The sequence below is a fragment of the Anser cygnoides genome, chromosome 3 (assembly GCF_040182565.1).
Source record: "Anser cygnoides isolate HZ-2024a breed goose chromosome 3, Taihu_goose_T2T_genome, whole genome shotgun sequence".
Taxonomy (NCBI): Eukaryota; Metazoa; Chordata; class Aves; order Anseriformes; family Anatidae; genus Anser; species Anser cygnoides.
The window spans coordinates 113,392,464-113,404,801 of record NC_089875.1 but is presented as its reverse complement, the minus strand read 5'-3'; positions in this window follow the sequence as shown (position 1 = coordinate 113,404,801).

Genomic DNA, 12,338 nt, shown 5'->3' with positions numbered 1-12,338 from the left:
AACCTCTTTTCAGGTAGCTGTAGCGTGCAATGAGGTCTCCCTTCAGCCTCCTCTTCTCCAGACTGAACAACCCCAGTTCCCTCACGTGTCTTGTTTTCTAGTCCCTTCACCATCTTTGTTGCTCTTCTCTGCACATGCTCGAGCAACTCAATGTCCTTCTTGTACTGCAGGTCACGAAGCTGAACACCATACTCGAGGTGCAGCCTCACCAGTGCCGTGTACAAGTGGACAAACACTGCCCTAGTCCTGCTGGCGATGCTATTTCTGATGCAGGCCAGGATGCCATTGGCATTCTTGGCCACCTGAGCACACTGCTGGCTCACAACATTTATATGTTATATCTACCTATCCCTATTCTCCCAATGGACAAAAAGTTGAACGTGAGTCAGCCGCATGGCCTCTTGCCCAAGAAGGCTAACTGCACACTGAGCAGTGGCAGCTAGTGGGACAGGGAAGAGATCCTTCTCCTCTGTTTGGCATTTGTGAGACCACATCCAGATTGTTATGTCCAGTTCAGGGCTCCCCAGTGCAGGAGAGTCATGAACGTACCACAGTGTCCAGCAGAGGCCAACAACCTGGTCAGCACACAGCATATGAACATGATGGAGATGGGTCTGTTCAGTCTTAAGAGGAAAAACTTATTGGTGTCTTCTGCAACCTCTTCCGTGGTTAAAAAGAAGAAACAGTCAAGCTCTTCTCAGACTGAAGAGACAACAAACAATAGATAATATCTATATGAAGAAAAAAATATCACCCTGTGACTGTTCAAAAACTAGCACAGGGTCCCAGAGATGTTCTAGAATCAAATTCTTTGGAGATGTTCAGAACTCAAATAGACACGGTCCTGAGCAGCTTCATCTGGCTTCACAGTTGAATTCAGCTTCAAAGTTGTCTCTACTTTGTGCAGGGTGTTGGATCAGATGATCTCCAGATGTACCTTTGACTCCAAATCACTCAATTTCATGGGAAGGTCTGGACAGGTAAGCACCCCAAAAAAAAGTGAAAGGCTGTGAGTTAATACTCATTTAATGCTAGAGATTCCCCAGAGGAAAGTCTATTTATGAATGCCCCTGCCACAGGAAAGTCTTCCAGTGGAATTCATGACCAACCATGCAACACAAACATGTATTAAGCCTGACTTCAGTGCTTCTTGAGCTCTCAAAACTGTTTAGTAATGTAAGTGGAGGAAGATCACATGTTCCCCACTCCCATTGGAAGTCACAGAAAATTGCTCTAGATGACATTTTATGTTCATAGACTCCCTGCTTTACTGCTGTTGTTTATCTTCAGCACATGTAGAATCTGTTTTTGGGAAAAGATAGGCCAATAAATGTGATCTTTTGTGTAGATGTAATGCATTCCTCTTACTCATTAGACGGCTTTTCGAGATTAATCTAAGAATGTTGCTCTTGCAGTCAACCAGATAAGGCATCTTTTTTTCTTTTGGGGAAGGGAGGAGTGAGATGTCTACAATTTTTTTTGGCTAGAGCAACACCGATACTTTATGCAATTGGGCCTTTGTTCTTAAAATAAACACATGAACTTGGCTTAAAATAAGAAGTAGTAGAATTTGTTTGTTATTAGAATGCACTTGTGATTAACAGAACCACTAAACAGCAGCTGTCCTTGTGCACTGTGTGAGATGACCACGCTTTCCCCACATACTTTGGAGGACAAGAATGGCATGTGCTATGATGCTAAGGATGTTGGAAATGTTGAGGATGCCTTTTAAATTATATTTACTGCTCTGTGTTTCTCCAACCAGAGAAGCACTATAAGAAAGCAAGGAAACTGAGCAAGACAAACAACCTATGCTCAATTAACTTTATCTCTGAGCTTGTCTTCTAAGACCAGGCTGTGAAGTCTAGTTTGCCTGGGACAGTGCCCTCTGGGACTAAACAAAAACAAAAACAAAAACAAAAAAAGCACACAAAAGGGCATTCATGCATTTGTGCTTGTCTTTCTAGGAGTGCCCATAGCACTGCAATATACACACCAACTGTAATGTGAACAGAATTTGGGAATTTTTTTTTTTTCAACTGGCTCTTCAATCCTGTGTATTCAAAGTTGGTTATGTCCTTTTCATGTCCCTTCTGATATGACCCTGGAAGTATCTGGCATAAAGTTGGGGGGGATTTCTCCATATTTTATGCTTCAGTTAAGCCACTGGTCTGGCTGCCAAAAGGTGCAGTAAGTGACTCTTAGACAATGCCCCTGTTCATTAAACATTTTCTTCCAGTATTGTTCTAATGAATACTGTGGTTTGGGCTTTTTGATATTTATTTATTAATTTATTTTTATTTTCACAGGCCTAGCCCCCTCTTTCCTGTGTGTAATCTTGCTGCTTGGCCAGGTGACCCTGGGTGGCCTGCAATTTGGGGGGCACAGCTAGCTGATTCCATAGGCTGATCTTATTGCATCCCTCCTTTTTCAGGAAGTCCTTTCCCACTCTGTGTATCCTTCATTCTTCTCTCTTCTCCTTTCTAAACCACATCAATATATCCTTAATGCTCAGATCTCTGTCTTACATCCACCTTGCCACAGCTAGGATCCCTGGTCCCAGTGGGGCTGTACAGACAACTTAGAAAATCAGGCATCTCAAAGTGGAAATCTATCCCACAGAGGAGAAGGCTTTTGATATCGAGTTGTTTGCACAGTGTGTCTGAATATACATTGTCCCTGCGGTGTCTCTCCCAGCTACAGAACCACCTCCGCAAACCACCAGCCTTTGTAACTATAGTAGGAGGACAGTGCATTGGAACAAATCAGGGCTGGGAAAGGGATATTAAGTGCAGGTTAAAAATATTTATTTCATAGCATATGCATGAGACTCATCAGATTTTCTGCCAGCCAGATGGGCCAACTGTAAGCGGTGTATGGGCAACACAGCTTTCAGAGAGGAATGGCTCATTCTGAACCACACCCTGACTGCAAACCCTGCCCCAAAACTTTACCTGGGCATGGCAATGATACAGGGAGGGGAAAACATTGGAGGGACAAGCTTACATGGTGAGTAGAGAGCTAGAAACAGAGAGTGGGTCTTCTTTGTCAGCTGGGAAAAACTCTCATCTGCACTACAAGGAAAGAGGAGCTACAGTTGTGACATTTTGATCTTTCCTCTTTTACAGAAGTAGATAAGAGTTAAAAAAAAAAAAAAAGATATTTTCAAAATAAATATCCCAAATTAGTTAAAATATTCAGAACAATCAGGACTGACTTAGAAATCTATTAAAAGCTGATAGACTGTAGAGTCCTAGGTGACCGAAGATCTTCTGGTAATGATACTAAAATTTTAAAACTAGGCATGTTGTAGGGTTTATCAGCAGAACCTGACACATCACTAGGACTTCATGTCTTCTGTCACTAAACAACAGCTGAGAGGAGGAGATTTTATTTATTTATTTATTTATTTTATGTTTTTAATCTCTGTGATATTTAAGTTTTGGATTTAAGCACCTAAAGGACTGTGTGTGCCATGAAATTGTTTTGTGTATGTAGCCTTAAGACTCCATTCACAATAAATCTGCCTGGGACAACTGAGCAGACACTGAACTGTTTTGAGCTAATCCGTCTCTAAAAGCAAGTGTGATTACTGGTGAAAATATCATTGCTATATAGATTTTAGGGTGCAAAACTCATGGGCAATACCAGATTGAAGGAACTCCAGTGGAGGAACGGCAGTGCAGTCCATGGAAACCAAATAGCAGCTTTGAGAAAGGGGTGTTATCCAAAAGGTTACTCATGATTAAGAGCATTCTGTGCTAAAGAATGAGACAGTGACAGCTCCAGTGACAGCACTGACCTGAGCTAAAGCCTTGTAAATACATGGATGTAACGAAAGGAGGAAGAATTTTCTTACACCCACCTTTTCCCCACATTCAGTATATGCACAGACCTCACATCATTGCTTGACTTTCACCGGTTTAAAACACTTGAAGCACATTACTTTTGGCAGCTCTACAGTGGGGTCAGCAACCTCCAGCAAGAGCCAGTAACAAAGACCTCAGGTGCAATAACATCTTAAATCACCACAGCTGCTTGTTTGGCACATGTGAGTCACAGGTCCATGTGGATGAGTATAAAACCTAAAGGTTACGTCTATATTAGCAAACTAAACAGTGTCAGGGCCATCAAGCCATCTGGAACAATCTGATTGCATCCATAATATTAAACTCTGTTAACCTCTAGAACAGGACAGACGCCTTCATGTTGCCTATTGGCAATGGTCCCTGGCCTGTACTAACTCACAAGCCATACCTAGGAATTGTCTGGGAGATTGTTAGTAGATCTAGGCCAAAACCATGCCAAGGACTGTTCTAACAATTGAAAAGAGCAGATGAGTATGTTCCAGCGCCTGTACCCATGCCTTGACACTGTTTAATTTACTAGAAGACATGTACCCATAGTTTTCCAAGTGTCACTGATCCATTTGATGTCCCTACGTAGTTTGGTCTCTGCAGTTAGATATTTAAAACATATGCAGCCTGACAGTAACTCTTTACTCTACACACTCATAATCGGTGTATTGGCATGCTGTGCCCAAGCTTTCCTCCAGAAATATACATTTTTTTGATGATTGCAAATGAATACATCTCTATTTGGAATAAAATAAATAAATAAATAAATAAAAACCAGCGTGTATTTGTCAAGCCAAGCATACTTTCAGAACCGGAGCAGTCTGGAATGCACATCTGGAATGTGCAACGGCGTTATGGGATCCTGAATACCAGAAGAGCAACAAATTGGGCTTCTGAAGCACAGCACTTAAAATATTTGTTGCACAGGCTTTGATTTTCTCTGGTTGTCAGTCCCCTACATTCACTGCTCTGGTGTGAAGTGTCTTGGTGCTTTTAAACCATCAAGTCTTGGTAGAAATCAATAAGGTTTCTGGTTCTGGTCCCACAAATATATGTTAAAAATACACTTCTTGTACAACACCTTTTCTGGAAATGTGAGGCCTTTCCTTCAGCCATCCTAAACGTAAGGTCATTCTTAGAAACTTCTGAAAATATACACCCAAGCAAGTTTCCTGTGCACAGTCCTGCTCAGACACTGGTCAGACACGCCAGCTTCCTATCACATCTCTTTAATAGCACACAAGTTTGTATATGCCACAGCTCCTCCTGCAACTGCAGCTGTTGCCCAGGCAAAGGCAGCAACAGGTCCCCACATCCTTTCCACCCCCAGCATGTTTCAGAGGGCCCTGAACACAGAAAATTTTGTGGTTTTCAAAATTCTTCCTTCCCTACCTGAATATCAGAAGTACCAAGGGACGTAAGACCATCAAGATTAAATTTTTTCAAGACTCAAGTGGGCTTTAGGTGCACCTGAAAATCATTTATGATCATAGAAAAAGAAATTCATCCTCCAATGCTCAAATTTTTGCAGATAATCAAAATAACATGGGAGAAGTGTTTTGCCCAAAGATTTTTGCATTTACTACCAAAAACAGCACAGGTTTGACCACTGCCTGTTCTGCTTCTCATTGGTTCTACCTTCCCTGTGGAGAAGAGCACTGGGGGTTATAACTTAAGGGCAATAAATGCAGAAACCTGAGAATCCACAAAACAAGCCCAAAACCTAACTTTCCCCCTTTAAGTTGTTGGCTGCTTCTTTGCTTTAGCCTGCTTTCCTTCCAAATGCAACATGTTTTTTGGAACATCAACATGCAACATGCTTTGCTATCATCTAGTTAGTTCATTCTTATTACAGATCCCTAAACAGATCTTGGTTCTTTATAAATTAAAAATAAATCACCTCTCATAGAAAACGCACAAGACATAGAATGCTCCCCACCCTCCCTGTTTCAGAAGGACAATTCTACCAGTTTCAAAAGCTTTCTTCCTGGTTGTTTTACCAATGATTATTTTTAATGTGGTGTCAATAAATACGTTCATATTTGGAGCAATGTTGACTTGAACCAACAAGAAAAAAAATCAAAAATAACCTTTCTCCTATATATATTCCAAGAAAAGGGGTCATGTTATACACTCAGTAGTAATTATGAGGCGACCCCATAAATTATTGTCCAGTGATTCATGTTATTCTATAGACTTTAGGTCATACACTTCATTTCAAGCTGAAAGTGCTGTAAAGGATATATTAGACTCTGGAGGAAACAATGAGAGAGTACAGTGTACACTCCATATGGGTATCATGGGAGACCTGGCTGTGAGAAAGCACTTTCCAGCAAAATGTTCTGAAATTATTGCAATGAACCTGAGCTGAAGAAGCAACTAGACTGCATGTTTGCTTGCTGACTTGAGAGGGGGGGTCCTCAGCTTGTCAGCAGAAGCAATGACTAGAATTAAATCTCCCTAAGTTCTTTGTTCAGTGCTGGACAGAAGATTAAGCATAATAAAATTAAGGTGGTTTTGCTTCATAACACAACTTACCATGATTTGACAATGTATAGCAAGAGTGGACATACCTCATGTAATGTTTTCTTCAGTCCACCCCAAAACACTTTCTGCAGGAGACAAATAAACCTAAATTTTAGAAGTGGGAAACAGGCATGAAATTGAGTAAAGTGTCCCATGACCCCCTAGAAGCCCTCAGCCCCAACTGGGAGTATGTGGGCCCATCCTATAAACTTTTGACTTCAGTTCCCTGAGCCATTTATTCTTACCCAACCTGTATTTCCACGAAATCAGTGCATGGCTGACAGTTCCTGAAGGTACCCAGACAAACTCTCTCTGCTCAGTTGACTACCAAGAAAACAATTTACCTCTCAGAGAAACAATCAAAGCTGGCAGGGGGAGGAGGGAAAACCCTCACTAAGCATGGAAATCCGGGACAAGAGGCAGTGGGCACAGAATGAGGCACAGGAGGTTCCCTCTGAGCTGGAGGAAACACTTTCTTTATATGAGGGTGACCAAGCACTGGCACAGGTTGCCCAGGGGCTGTGGGGTCTCCTCCCTGGAGATCTTCAAAATCCACCTGGATGTGGTCCTGGGCATCCTCCTGTGGAGCAGGGGTGGGACCAGGTGGACCCAGAGGCCCCTTCCAGCCTCAGCTATTCCGTGATTCTGTGATTCTTTGAACCTAGCTTTATTACTGAAGATGAACACGTCTGCCCACAACTAATTCTCTCTCCACAAATGCTGAGTACAAAAACCTTCCCTCTTCATTCCATGGTATTGAAAGCAAGTCCTTTTTTCCACCAAACAAGCACCTACTGGTCTGTTTTCAACGAATCATACTCAAACATTCTGTCTAAAATCAGGGGCATAGGTAGGTAAAGGAGAGCCTCACACTACATTTTTAAAAGTGAGATGGCTACAACAGATGTGTTTCTCCCCAAAGGAAAACTTGCACAATGCTACAATACCATGGACATTTTTTATTCACTTGAGGTTTGAGCTGGTTTTTGGAGTCATGCCTCTCATGATGGCCTTATGTGAGTGGTTGCACCTCAGCTGGGGAACTTGGCACAGCCAGGACTGTTTGACTCTAACCCACTGCTGACACCATCTTCATTAGTATTATCTGACTGTTTTGGTCTCTACAACAAGATAATCACAGCCCTAAGCTGCTTATTGGGAATGCTCCTTGGTCTGTATTAACTTTAGAACTGTGCCCAGAAATTGTCTGGGAGAGTGGTAGTTGTTTGAGGTCAAAAACATGCCAGAGAATTTTCTAAAAATGTAATATTGCAAACAATTGTCTCCCAGTCCCTGCATCTCTGCTCTGGCTCTGTTTAACTTACCAGTATCGACATAGCCAGGAAAACCAGGATTAGTAATTGTACCAAAATCCCATAGGCCTGCCATATTGTGAACAGCTGCTGGTCCAAGCAGTGTTGCCTTGCTAACATCTTCCCAATCACCAAAAGTCAGTTTCACCCTTTAGAAAACATTCCCAGTATTGCTGTCTTTCCCTTTCCTTCTCCTCTCCTCTCCTCTCCTCTCCTCTCCTCTCCTCTCCTCTCCTCTCCTCTCCTCTCCTCTCCTCTCCTCTCCTCTCCTCTCCTCTCCTCTCCTCTCCTCTCCTCTCCTCTCCTCTCCTCTCCTCTCCTCTCCTCTCCTCTCCTCTCCTCTCCTCTCCTCTCCTCTCCTCTCCTCTCCTCTCCTCTCCTCTCCTCTCCTCTCCTCTCCTCTTTCCTCTCCTCTCCTCTCCTCTCCTCTCTCCTCTCCTCTCCTCTCCCCTCCCCTCCCCTCCCCTCCCCTCCCCTCTCCTCTCCTCTCCTCTCCTCTCCTCTCCTCTCCTCTCCTCTCCTCTCCTCTCCTCTCCTCTCCTCCTCTCCTCTCCTCTCCTCTCCTCTCCTCTCCTCTCCTCTCCTCTCCTCTCCTCTCCTCTCCTCTCCTCTCCTCTCCTCTCCTCTCCTCTCCTCTTTCCTTTTTCCTTTCCTTTCCTTTTTCCTTTTCCTTTCCTTTCCTTTCCTTTCCTTTCCTTTTCCTTTCCTTTCCTTTCCTTTCCTTTCCTTTCCTTTCCTTTCCTTTCCTTTCCTTTCCTTTCCTTTCCTTTCCTTTCCTTTCCTTTCCTTTCCTTTCCTTTCCTTTCCTTTCCTTTCCTTTCCTTTCCTTTCCTTTCCTTTCCTTTCCTTTCCTTTCCTTTCCTTTCCTTTCCTTCCCTTTCCTTCCCTTTCCTTCCCTTTCCTTCCCTTTCCTTCCCTTTCCTTCCCTTTCCTTCCCTTTCCTTCCCTTTCCTTCCCTTTCCTTCCCTTTCCTTCCCTTTCCTTCCCTTTCCTTCCCTTTCCTTCCCTTTCCTTCCCTTTCCTTCCCTTTCCTTCACTCTCCTTCACTCTCCTTCACTCTCCTTTCCTTCACTCTCCTTTCCTTTCCTTCACTCTCCTTTCCTTTCCTTCACTCTCCTTTCCTTCACCTTCATTTCCTTCACTCTCCTTTCCTCTCCTTTCCTCTCCTTTCTCCCTTCTTTTCCTTTCTTCTTTTCTTCATTTTTTTTCTTTTTTTTTTTCTTGTAGTGATTTTTTGTTGTTATTTATTTACTTCATTTTTTTTGAGAGGCTGTACCCAGTAACGTACAGCCTAAGACCTCAGGCTGTGTCACTCTTGTCCAGCCAGTCCCATCCATAGGCTGCCCAGACGCTGCTGCAAGGAGTTGGCTGCAAATCAGACCAGCCGTTCTGGCAGTATCAGTTTCCCCCAGCTGGTGTCCTCCTGGCTATCTCACACCTCATATCACCTCGCTAAAACGCCAGTGTCCAATATATGTCAGGGAAAGGCATCCCCACAAGCCCTCGTGAGGATGGCAGCTGGAGGGGGCTGCCCCAGCCAGACCAGTTCCAACCTTACCCTGCTTCCCACCCCACAGCTCACAGAGCTCGGCAGAAGTGAGCTGTACAATCTTCCCTGCAACAACCTCCTTCTTTCTGGGAATTCCTAGACACTGACACAGTTTTATCCAGCATGAAAGTGCATGTGCTTTATACTTCATATGTGCGATGAGTGGCACATCCCCTTTGGGTTGGGTGGGGGGCAGAAACAGACCAGCTTTACTGTGTGCGTGCACGTATTCCTCACCACATGATGACAGAGGGATGGGAGCAGATCATTTCCAAGTACTTCCAGAGGAGTCAATGCAGCCATCAGAACAAGATGTTGGAGCACCAGTGCCCTGCAGCATGGAAGAACTTTAGCAGTGTCTGGAGGGTTGCCCTTTTCTTTCCATATTTCAGCAACATTTTGTGCCAATCCATTGATCAGACTATCCAAGATTTTTTGAGTGTGCTCTTCTCCATTTATTATCTAGCAGGCAATGAATAGAGGGCTTTTGCCTGTAGTCCTGCCTAGTGACAGAGCCCTCAGAGGGCTGCGGTAGGCTTCATGGTTAGCTGAACCTCACTAAAAGTCTGCATTTGCTGTCGGTTGCTCTCCAGGAACAAGCTGCCATGCTACTGTAATATTATTGCTTACATCCCAGTGTTATAGTGTGCGATACAAGGTGAGGAGAAACATGAAGCAATAGCTTAATGATAAGGACTGTCCTTTGCTGTGTAAAACGATTCATCACTTCCAGACAGATTTACTTTTCTCTCTTCAAGCAGTTTAGGGCACGTGTGAGAGCTGCTGCAGAAAACAGCCACGGGGTTGCATGGTGCACCTTTTAGTGGGTGGTCCCGCCAAATATTTTTGCATGTGGCCTTCACGCTGGCCCTAAAATGGTTTCCAAAACAAGGTCAAACAAATGCATTGGAAACTACCGCTGCCATCATTCAGGGAGTGAACAGCATCAAAACATTAAAACTGTGGAGTAAAACGTACCATATGTTGCTGCTGTGACCGCATCCAGCTTTACCTCGTTGGCTTTATCAGCACAACACATCCAGGCAGCGTGCAAAGAGCCTTGGCCGAAATGCGCCGGTCAGTCAGACGATGGCACTACAGACCCAGCTCCACCAGCTGTGTCCCGCGCTCATTAAAATGTCCCTTGGGCCGTTCATTATTCTGGTTTCATTCTCAATCCCGGCTTTCCCCTGGTTACCTGGTTGGAAACTGTACCCCCTGATAACTCATCCACCCGCACAGGCAGCCCATAGCAAAGGTTGCTAAGAGAGGGACTGCCACCTGTTAAGAATCCGTGGTTTGGGGATGCAGTGAAGTGTGCTCCTTTCCCACACTAGTATTTTAAAAGGTTATAGATCATGTGTGCATAATAGGCAGAACATTAGGTCGCTTGTCTCACTTACAACAATAATCCATTTTGATATGGGTCAGGTTGACACAAAGGGTCCACCCATACCAGATCTATTGACGAAACTGATCCCTTTCCCCCAAACTAATGAAATTTTCAACTAATGGGTACTTAAGTTAATAAAGTGTGCCACACATCTGCTAGAAGCCATTTGTAAAATAAAGCGCTTGAGTTCAATTTTGAGATCATTGACATAATGTTTGAGTGGCATCCCACAGGGACCCAGCATGGGACCAAATTAAGGAGAGTAACACAATAAACGTGTGAGAAATAACGTTGGTATATAAACAGTAAGTAGGAGCTTCTCTTTCTTTAAAGGAAGTGTAATACTGCTTGGGGTTCATACCATCACTAATGAATTGAGCAGGACAAATCCTGATCTCCCCTCGCAGCCAATGGGGATTTGGACAATGACTTCAATAGGGCCAGGATTTAACCTGGGGAATTATTTTGACGGAAATTGGCAACAAGCTGGTTCTTATAGCTAAAAAGTATCTTTTCACTGAACATGTGCATGTCTAAAATTCTCCTCTCCACACTATTTTGTCCTTTCTTTTGTGGAGGAAAATGGAGGGGGAAAAAAAGATTTCAACAGAGCCTGAGAGATTTATTTTTTAATTCCTGAAGTTACCTAGCTTGATGGAATTCAAGCTAAATGTCTCTTAGCAGTAACAAAGCTCTCCTTTTCTACAGCACTCAGGGATTAGACACAGGAATCATTCTACATTATCAGCTGAATTTTAATAGTCTGCTTTCCTATGCCACGTACTGCAAACCAAGGAACAGCCTGGAGTATCAGTGACTGTTTAATCATCTTCGATGGCACTGTTTGTTTTGTTTTGTTTGTTTGTTTGTTTGTTTTTGTTTTTTTTTGTGTTTTTTTTAATGTATTTTTCAAAAAAATGTATCACTATAGTTGACCTACTTTTTTGTATGAAAAACATTTTTCATTTTAAAATGACATTGAAAAATGAAAATCATGGAAGTTTAGATAACATTTATAAGCATTTGCTTTTTTAAAAAAGGTAAACAAAACATCCTAAAAAACAAAAAAAGATTTCTTCAACAGAAAAATCATCTTACTTCTATAGTACTTCTGTGATACTTTGAGGAGGGAAACTAGAAAAATTACCTTACTAAAACTAAAATTTCAGTTCAAAACAGTGAAAAGGACTCACATCACTATTTACTGGTTTCTCCTCTTCTCAGAGTCTATACAGAGGAGAGATATGCCAGTTTTATAAGCAATATCTCCAAATTTCCTTCTTAACATATATCTAAAACAGTTTTTTTCAGTGAAATAGGCAGATGCCAGATGATGTGCAAAGGCTACAGTGAAGAATCATCAGAGGTTATGCTTTGTCTTTGCCACAGATTAACATTTACTGTCTGGTTGCAGATGGTGAAACCCTGTAGCAGACAAAAGCTCCAGGCCTGCCTTTGCTGTGCACGTCCCATAGCAGAACTCTTCAAAATGCTGGTAAATTGTGGTGGCATTTACAGCAAATACTGGAAATTAATTATTTTTCCTAAGAATTTCCCATCATTTTTAACCTGCTTTTTAACCGTATAGATAAACACTGTAAACCTTCTTCTTTCCCTCTGTTCAAGCAGTTTTCCTCAGTTTCAGCTTTAGCTTTGGAAAACAGGCAGCAAACACCCATACAAGTTCCTGGGCTGAGCCT